Here is a 25,137-nt window from a genome sequence, read left to right as displayed (position 1 = left end):
AGGCAGGCAGAGTTGCAGAAGCAGAATCATTTGATGTTTTTAAGGCAGAGATAGATAGATTCTTGATAAGCCAGGAGATTAAATGTTATCATACATACAAAAGATAGGCATGTGGTTTAGATGTTACAATCAGATCAACTGTGATCAAACTAAAAGGCATAGCAGGCTGAGGTGCTGAGTGGCCTATTTCTGGTCCAAATGTATATGTCCATCTCTGGTTGTTGGATGGATGTTGAAATATTTCCACCTGTGTATGCTATTGGTAGTTGGTTTATTATTGTGCAATGTACTGGAGTACAGTGAAATCTACAGATCATTTCACAACATCAGTACATCAAGGTAGTACAGGGGGAAAGCAACAAAAGAATGAGAGACTAGTGTTAAGGTTACAAAGAAAATGCAGTAGAGCTAGACAAAGTGCGAGTCTATGATGAGGTGGTTTGTGAGGTCTAGATTCCATTCCGTCTTGTAACAACAGGATAGGCGCTGTCCTTGCATCTGGTGGTATCTGTTTTCAGACTTCCATATCTTCAGCTTGATGGGAACAAGGGGGCCAACTGCAAGTGAAGGAGTTGATTATTTAAAACTAAAATTTCTTCTCTCGGAGAGTAGGGAATCTCTGGAACTCTGTCTCTAAAGATGATGGTTTTCCAGATCATTAGACATATTTTGATGGAGATAGATAAATATTTGTACTTTTGAGGAGTTACAGGTTATTGGGAACTGACACAGGAGTTAAGGTCGACATAAATCAGCCATAATTAGATTGAATAGTGGACCAGGCATGAGTATCTGAGTAGCCCGTTTCTACTCTTACTATCTTGTGTTGTTGTGTTCTCAGTAAGCATGGACTTCTATATTTGATGCTTCCCATTTAAACAACTAAAAGCCTACTGTTCCATTTTGACTATTGGCATTAACTAGAAAAATCCAGGCCAATAATAAACTGAAGAAATTCCATATAACTTAAATCATTGGACTTATAAACCAACAGTAAAGTGGTGCAATTTTAGTGGGAAGAATAAAGAAGCCATTTACTCTTTGGAAATTTTGGAGTAAAACTTAATTCCTGGGCATTTGTACAAAATCAGCAGATGCACATCTTCATTTCCTTCCAAATTCAGCTCCTTTGACAACAGGATTTCTGAAATAGATAGCAGTGTGCTTCTGATACTAAAATATGGGGGTCATATAAGTGATTGAGGACATGCTTCAACAATAATCTGTATGTCTGATGCACCATCAATAACTCTCGGAGATGTGAGGCGAGAGATAGGCTTTTATTAGCTGGAAGAGAGAGAGCACTATCAGCAGCAAGTGACCATCACACAACATCCTGGAGACTGAGGGAGGAGCAGTGCCTCCAATCGCCTTTATACAGGGGTCTGTGGGAGGAGCCACAGGAGCAGTCAGCGGGGGGGGGGGGGGGGGGGCGTGTCCAGACAGGTATATGTAGTTCACCACAATGTCTCATTTCACATTTGTTAGTGTTGAAGTTGTGAAGAGAACCCCCCCCCCCCAAACAGAATGCAACAACTTTAGGTATACGTTGCAGTGCTTTCATCAACACCTCAATTACATTAATTCAATAGTTCCCTGAGGAATTTCCCCTTCAAGGATTAAAGGGGAGAAATTGATTAATACTGGAGATTGTACATTGGAATTATTATGAGTAAATAATTTCTGTTCTTTTAAACTGGTACAGGGTTTATACAAGGACTATATTCTCGGTGCTATTCCCCTTAAATATTTCACCTTCCACCTTTAACCCCTGACCTCTAGTTTTAGTCTCACCCAACCTCAGTGGAAAAACCCTGCTTGGATTTACCTTATCTACACCCCTCATAATTATATATACCTCTATCAAATCTCCTCTTATTCTCCTACACTCCAAGGAATAAAGTCCTAGCCTATTCAATCTTTCCCTGTAATCCAGGTCCTTATAAACTTTCCCCGTACTCTTCCAATCTTATTGATATCTTTTCTAAATGAAAGGAAGACTCTTATCAATGAATTCCATTTCCCAAGAAGTTTCTGCAATAACAGACCGAATCAGAATCAAGTTTATTATCACTGACATATGTTGTGAGATTTGTTGTTTTGTAGCAGCAATCAGTGCAATACAATGAATCAATAAGTTAAATAAGAAATAAAAAAATAAATAAATCGTGCAAAAATTGAGGTAGTATTCTTGGGTTTATGGTCTGTTCAGTAATCTGATAGTGGAAGGGAAGAAGTTCTTCCTAGAATGTTGAGTGTGTGTCTTCAGACTCCTGTACCTCCCCAATAGTGATAATGAGAAGAGGGCATATCTTGGATGGTGAGGGTCCTTAATGACTGACGCTTCTTTGAAATAACACTTATTGAAGATGTCTTCGATGGTGGGGAGGCTAGTGCTCATGATGGGGCTGGCTGAGTTTACAACCTTCTAGATCCTGTGCATTGGTGCCTCCATATCAGATAATGAGACGACCAGTTACAATGCTTTCCTCAGTACATCTGTAGAACTGTAACTGCTGGTATGCCTTCTTCATAACTGCATCATTTTGTTGGCCCCAGCATAGATCATTAACAGATGGTGACACCCAGGAACTTGAAGCTCCTCACCCTTTCCACTGCTGACCTCTCAATGAAGACTGGTGTGTGACGTCCTGAATTCCCCTTCTGAAACCCACAATCATTTCCCTTGCTGACATTCAGAGCAAGGTTGTTACTGCGGTACCACTCAACCAGCTGATTTACCTCACTCCCGTAGGCTTTCTTGTCACCATCTGAGAATCTGCAGTCAGCAGTGTTGTCATTGGCAAATTTACGTATGATTGGCATTTGAGCCTAGTAACCCAGTCATGAGTACAGAAGGCTAGGCACTCTATTATTTCCCATTTGCACTGGCTGTAGTCTCTCAATGAGGAAGCTAAGGATCCATTGCAGAGAGAGGTACAGGTGCTCAGATTTTGAAGCTTGTTACTGGTACAGAGGGGATGACAGTGTTGAATGCTGAGCCAAAGTTGATGAACAGCAGCCTAACATAGGCATTGTTGTTGTCCAGGTGATCCAAGGCTGAGTGCAAAGCCAGTAAGATTACATCCACTGTAGAGTTATTGTGGCGGTAGGCAAATCGTAGTGGATCAGGGTCCTTGCTTAGCTAGGAGTTAATTCTAGCCATGACCAACCTCTCAAAGCACTTCTTCACATTAGATGTAAGTACTACTCAGCAACAGTCATTGAGGCAGCTCTCCCTGCTCTTCATGGACTCTGGTATGATTGATCACCTTTTGAAACAGATTAGAACCTCCGACTGCAACAGTGAGAGATCGAAGATGTCCTTGAACACTTGGTTGGTACAGGTTTTCAATGCCTCGCCATGTATGCCGTCGGAGATGACGCCCTGCAAATGTTCACTTTGTTGAAAGATGTTCTGATCTCAGTCTTAGAGTGATACTAAAGGATCGCCAGATTCTGCAGTGTTTCGCACAGGTATAGTTTTATTCTCCCTTTCAAAGTGTGCATAAAAGGCATTCAGCTCATCAGGGAGTGAAGCATCACAATCATTTGTGACGATAGGTTTCTGCTGTAGGAAGTAATGGCCTGTAAAGTCTGCTGTAGCTGATGTGCATTTCATTCCATCTCTAGTTTCATTCAGAATTGTTAATTCACCTCTTAAGCCTTCTGTAGATCGTACATGGACTTATTGTATAATTCTGTATCACTGATCTTGAACACCACAGATCTAGCTCTCATCAGACTGAAAATATCCTGGTTCATCCATGGTTTCTGGTTTGGGTATGTTCAGTGTGTTCTTGAAGGCACACACTCATCCACACACATCTTGGTGAAGTGAATGACAACTGTGGCATATTCATTCCGATCTGAAGATGGATCCCAGAATATAGTCCATTCCACCAATTCAATGCAGTCCCATAAGTGCTCCTCTGCCTCCCTTGACAGCCCTCACCACTGCTGTCCTGGTCCTCAGACTCTGTATGTTGGGCATAGAAGTAAAGCCAGCGTCCAGGCGTGGGATGGCATGGTAAGCATTCTTGATGGTGGTGTAACAGTGTATTGGCTCCTCTGGTTCCATAGGTGACATGTTGGTGGGAGATGGTCAGAAACTTCCTTGAGATGGCCTGTTTGAAATTCCCTGCTTTGATTGGGAAGGCATCAGGGTGCATGGTCTCATGACTGCTGATCAGGGTGCTCAGCTCCTCCAGTGCCAGCTAGATATTTGCCAGTGGTGGAATGTACACTACAACCAGGAAAATGACAGAAAACTGCCTGGGCAGGTAGAATGGATAACACATGTTCTAGATCGGAGGAGACCAGATTTGGTAATACAAAGGAGATATTTGGCAAACTGGCAAGCCCAACAGAAAGTTTGCATTAAATGTCAATGAGTATGAGGGAAGTCTAGCTTTTTCGCTTGTTCAGAGATTTTCATAGGAATCCGGAACCTCTGCTTTCAGGATTAGAAATTTTATCAATTGCCCACACAGGTCTCAAGGAAGTGAGCGAGAACTGTGAGATATTCATTCAGATCTGAAGATGACTCTCTGAATACAATCTATTCCACTGATTAAAGACAGTCTTGTAAGTGCTCTTCCGTGTCTTGAGGCGAAGATTGTGTGTTCTGTTTTCAAAGAAGTAGAAGCCCTTCAATATATGAACAATGCTATGTTAACTCAAACTGTTCATGAGCTGTGAGGTGTTACAGAACCAATAAACCAGTGAATGTGTACAATACATGTCTGGCTCTTGTCTGTATAATTGTTAACCAAACTGTATAATATATAAGCTAACAAATATATAGATACAAAACATTGCATTTTGAATGTAGCAAGGTAAAAATAGCTTCCACATGGTTGCTTCTGCAAATGTTATTTTTCTTCATAAAAAGCATCACAATATCCTGAAAACAACAAAGCGAAACCACAGAAATGACTCCAACTGTATTTATGAAGCCGTATTTTCACTTCATGCCACAGAGCACTGACTTGTTTTCATTTAAAGCTCTGAAGGTCCATTTCAGATATGCTGGAACTACACTTCTGATTAGAGACTTTAAAAAAACACAAATGCTTATTGTAATACCACAGATGAGAGTAAAGAAGGTCAGCCAAAGTGTTTGAAATATTTTTGCTGCTGATTTAAGTATACTATTTTAACTTCTTCAAAATCACCTTTGTACTGTTGCATAAATCAGTTTCTTGCATCAGAGTGTGACGACCCACTTCCCAGCTCACTCGAACCTGCTCACAAAGCGGCGCGCGCCGGCATTGAGGCCGGTTGCAAAGAGGGCGCCAAGCCTGCTTCACCAGCAAGGGGAAAAGCCCGCGCGCGGGACGGGACTGTGAATACGCGCCCCCTACAGTATTCCAGCCCAGGGAGAGCGGGATCAGGAAGGCTTTAAAGCGAGGCCGCGAAGTTTGAATAAACCTCTTGTACAACTGCAGCTCACGGACTCCGTGTTGTTATTTCAGCGCTGCGTGTAGCACACCGCTATAATTGGTGACCCCGACGGCCCAAACGATATTTGGGCCGAAGATGAACGACGCTGCATCTGTTCATGCAGTTTTGTTAAAACTGCCAAGCTTCTGGATGCCGCGACCTCACCTATGGTTCCAGCAAGCAGAAGCCCAATTCCACATTCGGCAGATAACCTCGGATAACACACGTTACTACTACGTAGTGAGCTCCCTCGACCAGGAGACAACCGCCCAGGTTGAGGAGTTCATACAGTCACCCCCAGCGGACGGCAGATACACAGAATTCAAAGCCTTGCTCATAAGGACTTTCGGACTCTCACGGCGCGAGGGAGCTGCCCGCTTACTGCACCTGGATGGTTTGGGGGACAGGCCGCCGTCGGCTTTGATGAACGAGATGCTGTCCCTGGCCGGAGGTCACAAACCCTGCCTCATGTTTGAGCAGGCGTTCCTGGAGCAGCTGCCCAAGGACATACACCTGCTGCTGTCCGATGTGGATTTCAGCGACCCCCGGAAGGTGGCGGTCCGGGCAGACATGCTGTGGAAAGCCAAGAAGGAGAGTGGGGCGTCCGTCGCACAGATCACCAGGCCACGCTCCCAGCGGCAAACCAGACCAGGCCCGGCCACAGAGCCTGCTAACCCCAGAGGCAGGGGTGAGGAGGCCAACGAACAATGGTGCTTCTAGCACCAGCGGTGGGGCGCAGAAGCCCGCCGCTGTAGCCCGCCCTGCAAGTACCCGGGAAACACCAGGGCAAGCCGCCGCTGATGGCTATGGCGGCTGGCCATCGGGATAGCCTCCTGTATGTCTGGGACAAGCGGTCGGGACTCCGTTTTTTGGTCGACACCGGAGCTGAGATCAGCATCTTACCTCTGACGAGTTACGACACCCGCAACAGGGCACCGGGTCTCACCCTGAGGGCCGCGAACAGCAGCACAGTAAGGACCTACGGCACCCGTACGGTGTGGCTTCAGTTCGGCTCCAGCCAGTTCACGTGGGACTTCACACTGGCCACCGTAGCCCAACCGCTCCTGGGCGCAGATTTTTTGCGGGCTCACAGACTGCTGGTCGACCTGCAAGGGAAGAGACTGGTCCACGCCGAGACCTTTCAAACGTTCTCCCTGGGTAAAGCCCAGTTGCCGGCCCCACACCTAGACTCCATTACGCTGTCCGACAACGACTTCGCCAGAATCCTGGCGGATTTCCCATCGGTTCTGGCACCGCAGTTCATGGCAGCCATGCCCAGACACGGCGTACAGCACCACATCCCAACCCAGGGACCACCCCTCCATGCCCGTGCTCGAAGGCTTCCCCTGGACAAGCTCCGACTGGCGAAGGAGGAGTTCAAGAGGATGGAGGAATTGGGGATCATACGGCAGTCCGACAGCCCATGGGCCCCCCCCCCTGCACATGGTGCCCAAAGCAACAGGGGGCTGGAGACCATGTGGTGACTACCGCAGGCTGAACGAGGCTACCACACCGGACCGCTACCCTGTGCCGCACATTCACGACTTTGCAGCAAACCTGCACGGCGCACGGATCTTCTCCAAGGTAGACCTTGTCCGGGGATACCATCAAATCCCGATGCATCCGGATGACGTCCCCAAAACGGCACTCATCACCCCTTTCGGCCTTTTCGAGTTCCTCCGCATGCCGTTCGGCCTAAAGAATGCCACACAGACGTTCCAGCGGTTAATGGACGCGGTGGGACGCGACCTGGACTTCGCTTTCATCTATTTGGACGACATCCTCAAAGCCAGCAGCAGTCATCAGGAGCATCTGTCCCACCTCCGTCAACTCTATGCCCGACTGAGTGAATACGGCCTGACAATCAACCCAGCCAAATGCCAGTTCGGGCTTGACACCATCTACTTCCTGGGCCACAGGATTACTAAAGACGGGGCAACCCCTCTGCCCGCTAAGGTAGATGCGGTCCGCCATTTCCCCCGACCCAACACAATCAAAGGCCTTCAGGAATTTGTGGGTATGGTAAATTTCTACCACCGCTTCCTCCCTTCAGCTGCCTGAATCATGCGCCCCCTGTTCGCCCTGATGTCGGGTAAGGGCAAGGACATTACCTGGGACACGGAGTCTGCCGCCATTTTCATTAAAACCAAAGAAGCCTTGGCAAATGCCATGATGATAGTGCACCCCAGAACAGATGTTCCTACCACCCTCACAGTGGACGCATCTAACACGGCAGCTGGTGGGGTGCTGGAACAACTCATCGAGGGTCGCTGGCAACCCCTGGCGTTTTTCAGCAAACACCTGCAACCACCCAAGCTCAAATACAGTGCTTTCGACTGGGAGCTGTTGGCGCTATACCTGGCAATCCGGCATTTCAGGTACTTCTTGGAAGGTAGGCCCTTCACCACGTTCACGGACCATAAACAGTTTACCTTTGCGTTCATGAAAGCATCCAACCCCTGGTCGTCCCGCCAGCAGCGACATCTGTCCTACATCTCCAAATACACAACGGATGTCTGGCATGTCTCGGGAAAGGACGATGTCGTGGTGGACGCCCTCTCCCGCCCTAACATCCAAGCCCTGTCCCAGGGGGTAGACTATGAAGCATTGGTGGAGGCGCAGCAGGCAGATGAGGAGATCCCTAGTTACAGGACTGCAGTCTCCAGTTTGCAGCTCCAGGACCTCCCCGTAGGCCCAGGTGAGAGGACCCTACTCTGTGACGTCACCACCGGCCAGCCCCGTCCCGTCGTCCCGGCACCTTGGCAGCGACGCGTTTTCGACTCCATTCATAACTTAGCGCACCCCTCCATCAGGACAACAGTCCGGATGGTCTCCAACAGGTTCGTTTGGCACGGACTCCGCAAGCAGGTCAGTGAATGGGCCAAAACATGCATGCATTGCCAAACAGCCAAGGTGCAGTGGCACACCAAAGCTCTGCCGCAGCAGTTCCACCCTACCCACCGGCGTTTCGACCACATTCATGTGGATATTGTGGGCCCCCTGCCAGTGTCGCGAGGAGCGCGGCACCTCCTCACTATCGTGGACCGATTCACAAGATGGCCAGAGGCGGTCCTGCTCACCGACAACACCTCCGAATCTTGCGCCCGGGCACTGATTGCCACCTGGGTATCTCGCTTTGGTGTACCGGCCCACATTACCTCCGACAGAGGCGCCCAGTTCACCTCCAGCCTGTGGTCAGCTATGGCCAGCCTTTTGGGGACACAGCTGCACCACACCACTGCCTACCACCCACAGTCGAACGGCATGGTGGAGCGTTTCCACCGTCACCTGAAGTCGGCTCTCATGGCCCGCCTCAAAGGGCCTAACTGGGTGGACGAGTTTCCCGGGGTCCTGCTCGGAATCCGCACGGCGCCCAAAGAAGATCTGCACACCTCATCGGCCGAGTTGGTGTACAGCGCACCCCTGGTCGTCCCAGGGGAGTTCATACCAGCCCCAAGGGGGCAAGAGGAAGAACCCGCAGCAGTCCTGGGCAGTACGCGAGAGGCTCGGTAACCTGGCCCCCAAACCCAATTTGCGGCATGGGCAGAACCCGACCTGCGTACCCAAAGACCTACAAAACTGTATGTTCATTTTTGTACGACGGGGCGGACATCGGGCACCGCTACAGCGGCCCTACGAGGGGCCGTTTACGGTGATCAAAAACAACGGGTCCACATTCGTACTGGACATTGGGGGGAAAGAGGAGGTTTTCACGGTGGACCGACTCAAACCGGCCCATGTGGACGTGGCGCAGCCGGTCGAGATTCTGGCACCACGGCGCAGAGGCAGATCTCCCAAACAGAGTCCTACCCAGACTGTGGACATTGGGGGGTGTATCGCCGGTTCTGGGGGGGGGAGGGTTTATGTGGCGACCCACTTCCCAGCGCACTCGAACCTGCTCACAAAGTGGCGCGTGCCGGCATTGAGGCCGGTTGCAAAATGTGCGCCAAGTCTGCTTCACCAGCGCCTGCGCCTGCGCGCGGGACGGGACTGTGAATACGCAGTATTCCTGCCCGGGGAGGGCGGGATCAGGAAGGCTTTAAAGCGAGGCTGCGAAGTTTGAATAAACTTCTTGTGCAACTGCAGATCACGGACTCCGTGTCATTATTGCAGCGCTGTGTGTACACACCGCTACAAGAGTACATTTGTCATTGTGACACAGAACTACCTTTCCAATTTGCAGCAGATAAGAAACTTCATATCAGCCTAAGAAAGGAAATTCTGGAAGCTGGATCTAAGATATGAATAATGGTTAGGTTTTCCATCACAATAAAGATGCTCTGTATTGAAACAAGTATTGAATAGAATTTCAAAATTGGCCTCCTGCATTTCTTACCAGCGATGAAAGGGAATTTAGTAGTGCTGGGTCAGGATGGGCTGGACAGTAGATCAATAACAACTAAGTGAAGGGGCTTGCTCCTTTCTCTAATGTATTTTTGAAGATCTTCTGCAGGTACAGTTTTCAGAAAGTTTGAGAGCTGGATTGGTGTGGGAGGAGGAGCTACACATCACCCTCTGGTTTGAAGTAATGACCTGGATGCTTAGCAGGAAACAGCTGACAGGGTTAATGCACTGCCAATCAACCGAGTGTTTCGGAAACAGGTGCAGAGAAAAAATACTCCCATAAAGTCTGCCTTGCAAATGTTAGTCAATACTGCACTATATTATATCAAACCACAAAGTGTTCATCCCACTAACAGTTTCCTCAATGACAATCTCAGATCCGAATGTGAAATGAAGAACATGCAGACCTAGTTTATATTAGTTGCCCAAACATGTACGTTATAATCAAAGATTTTAGGCAACCAGGAGGGATACATCTCAAAATCAATTGTTTGTGAAGAGTTGTAGGAAAGACTTAAATTTTCAAGCTGTCTGCCTGTAATTTTCTGCAGCATACACTTGACTTAATTAGCACAATGCGTGACAAGCCAATGCTTTGTAGTCCAACAATCAATTTTGGGAAAGTAAACTGTAAATCATGATTATTCCTATTAGAAAATAAAACTTGAATTCATTCAGTGGAATGTAGTAATTTTGAATATTTCAGGTCTTGTGACTGTGATCAAAGTCACCAGGAGACAGAAGCTGGTGATATAGAAGTCTTTATTTCTCACAACAAGCAGGCATCATAATGGTTACATTCTTGAAGAACAAAGGTAACAACAGGACAATTTCTACAGTTACACAGCATTCATAATGCTTCTTTTGTGTTGCATATAATTTGAAACACCAGATCTTCACACCAACGCACCCGAAATGAGTGTTAATCACCTTTGTTTCTGAGCTGCATTCATGCATATGCAGACATCTCAGGTGAATGTGGGTTCCCTGGTTTGCAAACAAAGCCAGTCTGCAATTCTAGGAAGACCAATGTTCTGATCGCAAACGATCAAATATCTGCAGACGCTGAAAATCCAAGCAACATACGCAAAATGCTGGAGGAACTCAGCAGGCCAGGCAACATCCATGGAAAAGAGTACAGTCAACATTTTGGGCCGAGACCCTTGGGCAGGACGGGAGAAAAACGGCTGAAGAGTAGCTGTAAAAGATGGTGGGGGGGAGGGGAGAGAGACACACAAACCTGAAGGGGGAGGGATGAAGTAAAGAACTGGGAAGTTGATTGGTGAAAGAGATACAAGGCTGGAGAAGGGCGAGTCTGATAAAAGAGAATAGAAGGCCATGGAAGAAAAAAGTTGGGAGGAGCACCAGAGGGAGGCAATGGGCGGACAAGGAGATAAGGTGAGAAAGGGGATGGGGAATGGTGAAGGAGAGAGCGGGAGCATTATCATTGTTCTGAGCTGCATTTAAAATTCAATCTACAGTCCACATTCAGATCTGTTGAAATTAATATTTGCTATATTCCATAACTCCAGAATGCACCCTAACATCAGGAAATGACAAAGTGTTTTTAATATTGTACTTACACAAACATACTGCATCTCTTTCTAGCAGCGTCTTTTGTTCAATGTTCATTTGCTTTTCTTTCAGCTGTGCATCTGCTTTAATATTCTGTGTATTCTGTTCTGAAATGAGTTTCGCTGTCACTGCAAACATGTGAATTCCCCTGAGTTGACATTAGAAATAATAATATTTAAATGATGTAATTTATTGTGAAATTTTCCAAAATAAATATGAACGGAACAATGTTGACTTCAATGTCATTACACACTTTGATAAATTTAATGCTGTAATGAAAGCAATAACATTATTTTTGAAAAAAAATCTATAGATAAGTGTTTAAGATTGTAAAGGAAGCAGCAGTATTCACATTGCATAGGTGGGGTTAATAGGTCCCATTGATTTAACTCAGCCCAATGTCACTCTGCTGCTGTTTTCCAAATATGATTACTAATTTCATACTGTCAAATGAATAAATGCCAACTGTTTATTCATTTCCATCGATGCTGCTTGGATTTCCAGCATCTGCAGAATCTCTTGTGTTTATTAACCACCTTAATGTTTTCTTAAGAGACCTAACAAGACCTCTTTCTTAATCTCAAAATGCCCTGGTATCATAGCATGCTCTACTCTGATCTCACTGTCCGCTACGTCCTTCTCCTTGGGCAAATACCGACACAATGTACACATCTCGTCCACATCCTCTACCTCTCAGCAAAAGTCCCCTCCTTTACTCGTCAGCAGTCCTACCTTCATCCTACTTTGCTCTTTGCATGTGTAGAATGCTTTGGGATCCTCATCGATCTTATGCTCCAAGGACTTTTCATTACCCCTTCTGGCTCTCCTAAGTTCCTTTTTGAGTTCTCTGCTGGCTCCTTTATAATCAAGCCCCCTGCTTGTATATGCTTCCTTCATTGGTACATATTATCTAATCTGTCGGGAACAGCAGGAATAGGCATTGATTGTGTGGATAGTCAGAGGCTTTTTCCCAGGGCTGGAGTGGCTGGCACGAGAGGGCACAGTTTTGAGGTGCTTGAAAGTAGGTACAGAGGAGACATCAGGAGTAAGTTTTTTTTACGCAAAGTGGTGAGTGCGTGGAATGGGCTGCCGGTGATGGTGGTGGAGGCGGATGCGAGAGGGTCTTTTAAAAGACTCCTGGACAGGTGCATGGAGCTCAGAAAAATAGAGGGCTATGGGTAACCCTAGGTAATTTCTAAGGTAAGGACATGTTCGGCACAGCTTTGTTGGTTGAAAGGCCTGTATAATGCTGTAGATTTTCTATGTTTCTAATACATGTAGAAATTTCATTAGAAGCAAAATCAAAGTGCCAGGAAATGCAGAAGAGACATGCCCCAAATGCAGAACACGGGAGATGATTTAATGGTGAGTGATAACGTTAATAACAAGCCACGAGAGGCCACAAAACAAGAGAGAACAGATACCTAGCATGAGAAGGCAACAAATAACTGAAGGCTCGGAGCAGCCAGTTGAGGGTTTATATGACTGAACAAGGGTTGTGGCTGAGAGCTGGGTTTAAATAGGCTGCAGGTGAACGAGTAGCAGGTGACTCCTGTTGGCTGGGTGTAGACTGGGAGCTGCCCGGCTGTGCGGGCCTGACAGGACACCTACTCCCCCTCCTCACAAAGGCTGGCATCTGATGGCCCAGGGCAATCTGGATGGGTCTGGTGGATCTTCTCGATGAGCAATGGATCCAAGATGGAACTCAACGGCCACCTAAAACCTCTGGGCTGTACCCTTCCCGGTCGACCAGATACTGCACACCCCATGCACGATGAGTGTAAACCCATTAACCAGTGAACCATGTATACTGGACCACCATCCATTATCTTTGGCTCCAGAGCTGCAGGCTCAGGTGGGTTGAGTGGACAAAAGGCTTGAGGCAGGACATGTTGAAGTTTGGTGTGAATCTGAGTTATGGTGGCAGCTGGAGACCGGTAAGGGACTGGTTTGCGGTGATGGGTGATCTTAAACAGACCAATCAACAGGAGTAAGAATTTAGGGGATTCAGTGTGCAGGGGAAAACATGGTCCCTGGGCCGGAGTTGTCTGGTTGGGCACCAACAGTGGTTAGCCTGACAGTAGTTGGCATGGTTGGCAGCTAATATGGCCCTCCATGCCCTCTTCCAAGCATTCTGGCATCGGCAAACCAGGGTGCTGGCAGATGGGAACTCAACCATTGGCTGCTCTTCCGTGGGGAACAACAGGGGTTGGTAGCCATGAAGCACTCTGAAAGGTGACGTACCTATGACAGAGGAGGTGTGTAGACTGTGGGACAGTTTGGCTAAGAGCGGGTAATTATTCCATGTGGTGGAAAGATTAGAGGTGGTGAAGGTTCACAGAAATGTCTCAACTTGCTGATTTGCTTTTTCAGACTGACCATTGGTCTGCAGACGAAAGCCAGAGGACAAACTGACTAAAGTGTGGAGGAGAAAGGAGAAGGCTCGCCAGATCTATTGTGGGCCCTAATCCGATACAATGTCCTGGGGTAAGCTGTGGAGGCGAACTACCTGTTGGAGAACCAGGTTTGCCATCTCAGCAGCTGATAGAAGTTTGGGGAGAGCTATTAAGTGGGTCACTTTGGAGAACCTGTCCACCACTGTCATGATCACTGTGGCCCCATTGGAGGGTGGCAAACACGTGATGAAATTGTGGCCATGTGGGACCACGGTCATTGAAGGATCAGTAGAGACCACAGGAGCCCACTGGTTGGAGGAATTGGACTGGGCACATTGAGGGCAGGCAGCAACAATTTACATTTGTGATCAGGTTGGACCACCAGAACCAGTGTCGCAGAAAATCTAGGGTCTGTCGTGCATCTGGGTAGCCTGAGGGCTGAGGAATGGGCTCCCTGGAGTGTTTCAGAGTGCACAGAATGTGTAGGTCAGAGCAGGCTTGTGCTGTAGGGCCCGGCGCATCTGGCTCTCAAGATCCTAGATGACTGGAGCGAGGACCTGCAAGGATGGAGTGATGGGCTGAGGGTCAGTCTCCATTTCAGCTGGGTCAGACTGTTGTGACAGGGTGTCTGCTGTAATATTCTAGGAGATGGTGAAGTTGAATTGCTTGAAGAGGAGGGCTCAGCAAACCTGATGTTGTTGAGTGGGCAGGTCAGTTCAAATCAAATCAAGTTTAATTATCATTCAACCCATACATAGATACAGCTGAACGGGACAGTGTTCCTCTGGGGCAAAAGGTGTAAAACATTCAAAGCAGCAAGAGTGACGATGTCCAGCGATGGATGACGCAGTCTCCCGGCGGTGTGAAGACGCACACAATCCAGTCTGTCATTCCACTGCTTGAACACAGGAGGGCAGCACCGACAGAAGAGGCCAGGCCCCAGCCGAACGTGGACGTCATGCTTTAATGCTTCCGTGTTGTCTTCTCACCTGGTCTGCAGCAGCAGGCGAGCTCAATGCTTGAGACCAGTTGTATGGATATGACGTTCTAGGCATCAGTCCAGATCAGGAAGGGCTCAGTGTTTCCCATCAGCCAATATTCCATTCCTCCGAGGCCCATTTAATACCAAGTAGCTCCCTGTCTCCTATTCCAGAACGGCGCTGTGTAGAATTAAATGTTGCAAGAAGAAGGCACGAGGGTGTGACTTCCTATCCAGGATGGCTCTGGCGCCCATGTCCTATGCATCCACCTCGACCACAAAAGATCCGGAGGGTTTTGACTAGTGGAGAATAGGAGCTGTGGTGAAGCATCTCTTGAGCTCATTGAACGTATGGTCTACTTATCAGACCAAGGTATCCGTGACTTGATGAGAGAGGTAAGAGGAGCAGCGATTTTGTTGTAGTTCCAGATGAAACAGTAGTAGAAGTTGGAGAATCACAAGAAGCAATGTTGCTGTTTGAGAGAGCACAGTTGGAAAGTCTGAAAGGCGTCACTAGGTATTGTAGTAGCCAGTGGGTGTTTAGTGCGCTGTCTCCCACTCATTCCCCTGGTGGATGTGGAACAGATTTATGACTCAGTTTACCTGGGGCCCCCTGAGTGTTTTGAACCACCCTGTCATCAAGGGGGGAGGGTAGTGGTTCCCGATGGTGATATTGTTCAGTCTGCGGTAGTTAATGCAGGGATGGAGACACACGTCTTTCCTTTGACAAAGAAGAATCCTGCACCAACTGGGGACTGGGACAGGCAAATGAAGGCATGCCGAAGCACTTTGGCGATGTAGTCATTCAGGAGAGGGAGGGGGAGAACCTTGCAAAGGGGTGGTGCCTGGGAGGAGGTCAATAGCATAAACGTGTGGTCTGTGAGGTGGTAGGTTGCTGGCTTCCCTTTTACCGAAGAAGGGGCTAAGTTGTGGTATTTCTGTCGGCGTTTGTGATGTTGAGAGTTTCATCCGTCTCCTCGGACGTATGGGGTGAAGTCAGTGGAAGTTGCAGGCAGGCAGGTCCCCAAATCAGCAGTGAACTAGACGACCAGATGAAGTGTGAGTCGTGGGTGGAGAGCCAGGGAAAACCCAGGATGAGAGGAGTGTTGGATGAGTCAATAAGAAGGAATTTGATGGACTCCTGGTGCTCCCTGATGCTCATGTGCACAGGCCATGTGCATGATCTAACCATCCGAACTCCAAGGGTCATCCGTCAATGGTCTTGATGCAGAAGGAGTGACAGATAGGTTCAGTAGGTAGCCTAAGCTGCACACACAGAAAGTTGCCTGCCTTGCCAAGATCCATCAGAACCTCCTGTGTCATTGAGTGATTAGGATGTGTAAGAGGACAGAAAGAGAGAGACTTGGGGTTTGGTGCTGGAACAAGAGGCCAGGGAGAGCTTACCAGATAGAGGGCTCCTCATCTTTACTTGGTGGTGCTGTTTTCCCAGACACAGTGGGAATTTGATATGTGGGTGATCAGCTGCTCCACAGTAATCGCACAAGTAGTTTCTCCACTGACACTCACACTCTTGGGGGGTTTAAGGGAGCTCTCTCTAACTGCATTGGTTCCAGAAACAATGGTGATGAGGGTCCTGCAGTGGAATGGTTTTGGGAATGGAACTGAAGTTCTGGCTGATGATTTGGAGAGCTGTTCCATAAAATGCTTGTCAGTTCAGAAGGCCAGAGTGATGAGGCTTTCTAGGTCAGTGGGCATCTGGTAGGTAGACAGCTCATCTTACAAACACTCCAAGAGGTTTTGATGGTAATGGGCCAGCAGCACTGGACCATGATGATCCTGAATTCCATGGTGTAATCCGGTTCCGAGTATGAGTTTTGATGCAGGTGAAGTATCTGATTCACTCCCTCCCATCCACTTCCCGGATGATCGAAAACTCGGCACATCTCAGTGGCAAAATCTTCATATTTATTGCAAATGGTGGTTTTATTGTCCCATTTAGTGGCGGCCCAGATCAGAGCTCACCCTGTCAAGAGAGAGATGATGAAAGCAGTTTTGGCTCGGTCTGTAACATGCAGAGATGGCTGGGAGCTTAAAGTGTAAGATGCACTGGGACAGGAAGTTGTGGCATCACATTGGGCATTCAAACTGTTCAGGCACCAGAATCAGGGGCTCCAATGAAGGAGGTTGACTGGCACAGGGTTGGTTTATCAAGACAGGGAGTTTGTTGAGGGTGGTTTCCTGCTGCTTTGGGATCATGTGCTTCTGTCAGCGCATGACTTCCTTTAGGTAAGCAAACCTTGCTGATCTATCGTTAGTTCACCCATCCTGGCAGGAAATGTAGAGGAGGCTTGAACCAAATGCAGAACAGAAACACAATGTAGCAGAACAATGTAGCAGCGAGCGATTACAGTACTATCATAATAAACAGCAAAATAACAAGCCACAAGACACCACAAAACAAGAGAGAACGCTTACTTAGCACGAGAAGGCAACAAGATAACTGAAGGCTAGGAGCAACTGGTTGAGGCTGGCTGGTTTGTGTGAATGATCAAGGATTGTAGATGAGAGCTGCGTTTAAATGGGCTGCAGGTGATGAGTTGGAAACAAGAGACCGGCGATTCCTGTTGGCTGGGTGAAGACTGGGAGGTGCCTACCTTGGCAGGCCTGGCATGAAGTCTGTTAGCTTATTATGAGTCTGTTTTATAATGCTGAAAGTTTCAGTCCCCACATATCTTTGCATATCTGTAGTTGTACAAACTGTTAAGTCTTGATTTCATTTGGCCGTGAAGAACAATTTTACATGGCATGGTGCCTGGGCTTTCTGAATTCCTGTCCTCTATTAAATTTGTGAATGCAGATTTCCGGCTCATTCCTGCAGTAATTCAGAGGCAAATGGAGGCTAAATGCAGATTCCAGGCAGCTAGGAGCCAGTACCAGAGGTAACAGTTCCAGTGCTAGGAGCCAGTACCAGAGGCAACAGTTCCAGTGCTGGGAGCCAGTACCAGAGGTAACAGTTCCAGTGCTGGGAGCCAGTACCAGAGGCAACAGTTCCAGTGCTGGGAGCCAGTACCAGAGGCAACAGTTCCAGTGCTGGGAGCCAGTACCAGAGGCAGCAGTTCCAGTGCTGGGAGCCAGTACCAGAGGCAACAGTTCCAGTGCTGGGAGCCAGTACCAGAGGCAACAGTTCCAGTGCTAGGAGCCAGTACCAGAGGTAACAGTTCCAGCTTTGGGAGCCAGTACCAGAGGCAACAGTTCCAGCGCTAGGAGCCAGTACCCGAGGCAACAGTTCCAGTGCTGGGAGCCAGTATGAGAGGTAACAGTTCCAGTGCTAGGAGCCAGTACCCGAGGCAACAGTTCCAGCGCTGGGAGCCAGTATGAGAGGCAACAGTTCCAGTGCTAGGAGCCAGTACCAGAGGCAACAGTTCCAGCACTGGGAGCCAGTACCAGAAGTAACAGTTCCAGCGCTGGGAGCCAGTATGAGAGGCAACAGTTCCAGTGCTAGGAGCCAGTACCAGAGGCAACAGTTCCAGTGCTGGGAGCCAGTACCAGAGGCAACAGTTCCAGCGCTGGGAGCCAGTATGAGAGGCAACAGTTCCAGTGCTAGGAGCCAGTACCAGAGGCAACAGTTCCAGCGCTGGGAGCCAGTACCAGAGGCAACAGTTCCAGTGCTAGGAGCCAGTACCAGAGGCAACAGTTCCAGTGCTGGGAGCCAGTACCAGAGGCAACAGTTCCAGCGCTGGGAGCCAGTACTAGAGGTAACAGTTCCAGCGCTGGGAGCCAGTACCAGAGGCAACAGTTCCAGTGCTGGGAGCCAGTACCAGAGGCAACAGTTCCAGTGCTAGGAGCCAGTACCAGAGGCAACAGTTCCAGCGCTGGGAGCCAGTATGAGAGGTAACAGTTCCAGCGCTGGGAGCCAGTACCAGAGGCAACAGTTCCAGCGCTGGGAGCCAGTATGAGAGGCAACAGTTCCAGCGCTGGGAGCCAGTACCAGAGGCAACAGTTCCAGTGCTGGGAGCCAGTACCAGAGGCAACAGTTCCAGTGCTAGGAGCCAGTACCAGAGGCAACAGTTCCAGCACTGGGAGCCAGTATGAGAGGTAACAGTTCCAGCGCTGGGAGCCAGTACCAGAGGCAACAGTTCCAGCGCTGGGAGCCAGTATGAGAGGCAACAGTTCCAGCGCTGGGAGCCAGTACCAGAGGCAACAGTTCCAGCTTGAAGGCAAGTTATTTGGTACACTCTCAAATCAAAGTCTAATGCCAAAGAAAGCCAACAAATAGAATTAAAATATATCTTAAAATTAGGCCATTAGTCATCTTCACGGTAACTTGTGGGTTGAATTGTTTGACTTGAAAATTCTATAATAGAAACCACAGAAAAAATAATTGCTTTATTTATTAAATATGACAGAGCACTGAGCTCATCTTTTACAGCCGATTGAAGAAAAATGCTTTGATGTTCTGCAGTGAGTTTAGATCAGGAAGGAACTCAATAACCATCATTGATTTGGGTAGATGTTTATCTGTGCAAAGTGTTCTTTCTCATCTAATGGTTACACAACATTGCTTAAACAATTGAAATATTTCAAAATTATTGACCGCTGTGACAACTACTATGTTGCTCCAAGTATAGTTTATTGATTTAAAGTTTCTTTAGATCTCTTACCCTTTCAGCATTAAAATAGGCATTTGGATTCTAGCTTTGAGATTCTATTTATTGTTTTTTTAAAATAAAAGGATTTAAATTCTCTTTTATATGTAGTGTACAAAAAGCAATAATGAATAAACTATTTTATAGGTTGACAGTTCATTGTCTGGTTTGTGATAATCCATCTATACGCTGCTGAACCTCAGATTCTGAGGGATCTGTCTTTGAAAGCAGGAGAATAAGGAGGAGGGAAAAGTAGAGGGGTGGGTAACCTTTTCAGCCAATTTCTGCTCAGTCTCTCCACAAAAATTCTTATTGAACACATCACATTTAGTGCATATTTAATTTAGGCCTTTGTACTCTTGTGTAGTACAGTAAAAGTGGCTACAGCATTGCCTTTGCCTTTCAGTGGAGAAAACTGCAACCTTCAGCAGCTCATTATGTAGTGCTGGGTTATGGACTGCAGACTTTATGGCCTGGGCATCTGTTGTCCAGTCCAGTGGGTCATAGACAGCATCAAGGACACTGGTGGAGTTGCAGCTGTAAGGGGAAGGTGCTTTTTGCTGGAAGGAGGACAGAACATCTGAAATTCTTGAACCTAGTGTCCCTGACCTGAGATGGTGACTTCAGTCATCCAGAAATCTATTCAAAGTTTTAAAGGTTCATTTATTATCAAAGTATGCAACTCTGAAATTCTTCTTCTCCGGGTAGCCATGAAATCTATTACAGGGCAAAATGACCAATCTGCTGTGATACCTCTTACATTGGACCTAGAATTTGATCCTGAGCATTAACCCTCATGGTTGTCTGTTCCCTATGCCAGTTGTGCATATTTCTGAGGAACATTCTGGACAGACAGTCCAAATCATTTTTTTCCATGATAGGTGTTTCAAAAACAAGATGGCATAGGTCTAAGTTGAGAGGTACGAGTTTTGAAGGAGATCTAAGGGGAAAACCTTTGTACAAAGATGGCGGTTGATATTGGAATTTGTTGCCTGAAGAGGTAGTGGAGTCAGATACAATCACAATATTTAAGAGACATTTATACAGATGCTTAAATAGCCACGGTGTAGAAATATGATCCCATTGCAGGTAAAATAAGATTTGTGTTGATGGTCTAAAAGGTCATCATGGTCATGATGATCAAAAGGCATATCTTGGTGCTGTACAAATCTATGGTCCTATCATGCTCTGCTGTGGAATACTGGCCACAACCTACCATAGTTGGAAGACCCCAGGTACATCTGAAACCCAGGAGACATCAAGAAAGTAATCATTCTAAATTGCTGGATCACAGGCCTGAAACTTGGTGTTTTTGTTTAGTTTCTTTGTGAGCCAGGAGGAAGAGGAATGACTCCTTTAGCCTGGCCTTCCATTCCAACCCACAAACCAGTCACTGGAATCTGACCACCTGTCATTGATCATACCAACTGATGTTTTGTGGTATTCTGGTTACATTTACTGCCTGGCAGCCAGGGGCAAATTTTGTCAAGGTTGGACTAACTATAGATGCTTTGAGCATCAGTATGTCAGTTTGTTATTTGTACTTAGCTCCCCCATATATTGATCCTACCAGTTGTACAATGAATGAAACACATAACAATTAGTAATTTTGAGTTTATATTTTGACTGTTTAAATGTCAACTGTCACTATAGTTTAACTTAGTGAGGGGAAAAAAGCCAAGATGGAGTAGGATAGTTCTTCAGCCCAGAAGTACAAAATGTAATTTCATTATTATTTTTAAGTAAATATTATTTCTCTGTGAGTACCATTTGTTTAATTTGTAACTGGAAATTATCAGAGATTATTAATACAATGTTTGCATTATTTGTTGCATAATTATACATTATTTTATATGGATAACTTTAGCAATGACTCAGGAATAGTTTATATCAAAATATAATTATAATAGTTTTAATCAGACCACCTTTACTAGAGTTTGCCTTAGACCAATTTAATCCATCATTGGAAATTCTATTGAGGTTCACTTGACCTGCTTCCATAATTTTGTATTTAGCTGTCTATATTTCCATGGGAGTTCCCACAGATATTGATGTTATAGAGATTCATGGAGTCATACAGCACAGAACTGTTTGTGAGCCTCAAAACAATTTCCACTCTTAGGGCCATAGTGTTTAGATTTTTAGGACTTTGCCGTTTGAAGCTGTTAGGCTGCTTCGACCTCAAAGCTGTCACAGTGTTGAACCTTGGTTTTGGGGACTTTGATTCACAATTGCACAAAATCAAAAGTTAACATTAAGATATCTTTCTTAAAAAGATTCCAGGAAGGAAGGTGTTAACATGAGGAGTGTTTGATAGTGTTTTTGGTATTTAGAAGAATGGGAGGGGATGTGATCTTATTGAAACCTACCAAATGTTGAAAGTACTAGATAAGGCGAATGTGGAGAAGGTGTTTCCTATGGTGGGGTCTATCCAGAACTAGAGGACACATCCTCAAAATTGAGGGCCAGCCCTTTAGAACAGAGGTAAGAAAGTATTTTTTTTAGCCAGAGTGTAGTGAATTTGTGGAATTTCTGCCACAGACTGCGGTTGAGGCCAAGTTTATGCGTATATTTAAGGTGAAAGTTGATTGTTTACTGATCGGTCAGGGCATTAAAAGATATGGCGAGAAAACAGGTGAATGGGGTTGAGTGGGATCTGGGATTGGCCATGATGGAATGGGGAACAGACCTGATGGGATGAATGGCCTATTCCTGCTCCAAGGCTTATGGTCTTATGGTCTTCTCATGACTTCACTATTTCCAAACCTGTGCGTCAAAAATGTTTGCTAAGAAAAAAACTGTTTCAGAGCATTGTTTATTAAAATAAATTTGTGATACTGTATGTTTTTTATTTATCCAGGTATTGGGTAAATAAAATTAAACAAGTGCTAGCCTACACGAAATGGCACAAAAGGAAAGCACCAACTTTGATATCTAGGTATTTGAACTTAAGTTGCATATACAGAATCATAGAATTGTAACACCCCATTACAGCCATCAGGTTTTACCAGAATCTATTTTGGTCTCATTACCCTCCTTTTCACTCACATAGCTGCATAAATTATTTTCCGTTGGTTAAATTGCTAATGCTCTTCTGAAAGCTGACTTTCAAGAGGCAGAGAATTTCAGGGCATAAACATTCACAAGTTCCTGGTAAACACATGGTTTGAAAAGCAAAAAAACCCCAATATTTTGCTCTTAGTTCATGTACTACAGTATATCTGCCCTCTGGTGGAATTAGAAAACATATTCAGTAGTTGAAAGGAGCATAAGTCAAGTCAAGTCACTTTTTATTGTCATTTCGACCATAACTGCTGGTACAGTACGCAGTAAAAATGACAGAATGTTTTTCAGGACCATGGTGTTACATGAAACAGTACAAAAACTAGACTGAACTACGTAAAAAAGACAGAAAAAAAACTACACTAGACTACCGAATTACCCAGGACTGCATAAAGTGCACAAAACAGTGCAGGCATTACAATAAATAATAGACAAGATAATAGGGCAGTAAGGCATCAGTAAGGGTATTGAGGAGTCTGATAGCTTGGGGGAAGAAACTGTTACATAGTCTGGTCATGAGAGCCCGAATGCTGCGGTGCCTTTTCCCAGATGGCAGGGGAGAGAAGTGTTTGTATGAGGGGTGCGTGGGGTCCTTCATAATGCTGTTTGCTTTGCGGATGCAGCGTGTAGTGTAAATATCCATAATGACGGGAAGAGAGTCCCCGATGATCTTCCTCAGCTGACCTCACTATCCGCTGCAGGGTCTTGTGATCCAAGATGGAGCAATTTCTGAACCAGGCAGTGATGCAGCTGCTCAGGATGCTCTCAATACAACCCCTGTAGAATGTGATGAAGATGGGGGGTGGGAGATGGACTTTCCTCTGCCTTCGCAGAAAATAGAGACACTGCTGGGCTTTCTTTGCTATGGAGCTGGTGTTGAGGGACCAGGTGAGATTCTCTGCCAGGTGAACACCAAGAAATTTGGTGCTCTTAACGATCTCTACCGAGGAGCCGTCGATGTTCAGCGGGGAGTGGTTGCTCCGTGCCCTCCTGAAGTCAACAACCATCTCTTTTGTTTTGTTCACATTCAGAGACAGTTTGTTGGCTCTGCACCAGTCTGTTAGCCGCTGCCCCTCCTCTCTGTAAGCTGACTCGTTGTTCTTGCTGATGAGACCCGCCATGGTCATGTCATCGGTGAACTCAATGATGTGGTTCGAGCTGTGTGTTGCAGCACAGTTGTGGGTCAGCAGAGTGAACAGCAGTGGACTGAGCACACAGCCCTGGGGGGCCCCATGTTCAGTGTGATGGTGTTGGAGATGCTGCCTCCAGTCCGGATGGAGAAAGAATTTATCTTAACGTACATTTTCTTTGTTTATGTATTTGAACAAAAGTTTTTACCTCTCAAGGATGTTTTGTAATACATTTTGCAAAACATTGAATGTCTGAATGGTTCACAATGATAATTTAACTCTTTCTGGGCCCTTAGCATGTGGGGTCTGTATGTCTACTAGTGAGTGATGTTTATGAAGTGTCTGTACAGATTAAACACTGTTAAAGTCAGTTAATATCTGTAGATGGATTCTTTCTTAATCTCAGGTATTAAAAGGTCTGTCAGATTGGATTGATGGATTCTTAGCAACATGCACAAAATGTTGGAGGAACTCAGCAGGTCAGGCAGCATCTATGGAAGTGAATAAACACTCGACAATTTTGGGCCAAGATGCTTCAAGACAGAAGGGTTTCGGCCTGACCGTTGACTATTTATTCATTTCCATAGATGCTGCCTGACCTGCTGAGTTCCTCCAACATTTTGCATTTGTTGCTTTGGATTTACAGCATCTGCAGATTTGCTCGTGTTTTTGATGAATTCTTTTTTGGATCCAGACTTATCACTTATATATTAACATTCTTTTGTGAGTCCAAGAAATGCTGTGTCTAAAACATTGGTGGATTAATGGATAAAGAGTGACCATTATAATATCTAATAGATATACAAAGGTATGCTGAACATTGTGTTAATGGACACAGGATGTGTTTGAAAAAAGACAGGCTGTGTTAAGACAAGATATCAATGAGTTTGTCTGTCTCAAGGTTGCTTTGCACTGCACTTGTAAAACTTGTATTTATCATGGTGCCTTTCTTGGTCTTTTTGCACTTCAACTAATTGTAATCGGAGCCTAGCCCTCAGGGGTGGTTTCATGAGTGAGTTGGGCTTTGGAGTTCCCCTGACAACTGCGACAATCAAGTGGATCAAGAATTGTGATCCATGAAATGTGTGTGACTTGTTACGTGTATTCTGTGTGTGCTTTCTATTTGTGATAACAAATCAGGCTAAAGTTATTTTGTTGTGCGTTTACACTTATTACCACACCTCCTGGACACTTGAAAAGTTTGAGTCTGATGAACCTAGTCCATTACACTTTGACACTGTAAGCAGGGACTGGGAAAATGTGGAGGTGGACAAGCAAGTTGAATGATACTATACTCCAGACTTATCAGCTCTCTAAAAGGATGGATAACTCTGAGGGTTTTGGATTGCTGGCTAATGTTCTGAGTAAATGGGATCTTCCCAGAAGTTCTGAGAAGGTATTTGCTGAATTGTCTAACATTATACTTCCATGTGTAGCATCATGTATGGGACATTGGAAAAAAGTTGAATTTCCCCATGGGGATGAATAAAGTATCTATCTATCTATCATAAAACCTTAAGTATATAGCTTTCCCCTCTAACAAGAATTCTCTGCCTCTAGTAAGGTAGATGGTTATGACTGCATTTCAACAGTTGAGT

The sequence above is a fragment of the Hemitrygon akajei genome, chromosome 4 (assembly GCF_048418815.1).
Source record: "Hemitrygon akajei chromosome 4, sHemAka1.3, whole genome shotgun sequence".
NCBI lineage: Eukaryota > Metazoa > Chordata > Chondrichthyes > Myliobatiformes > Dasyatidae > Hemitrygon > Hemitrygon akajei.
This window is presented reverse-complemented; position numbering follows the sequence as displayed.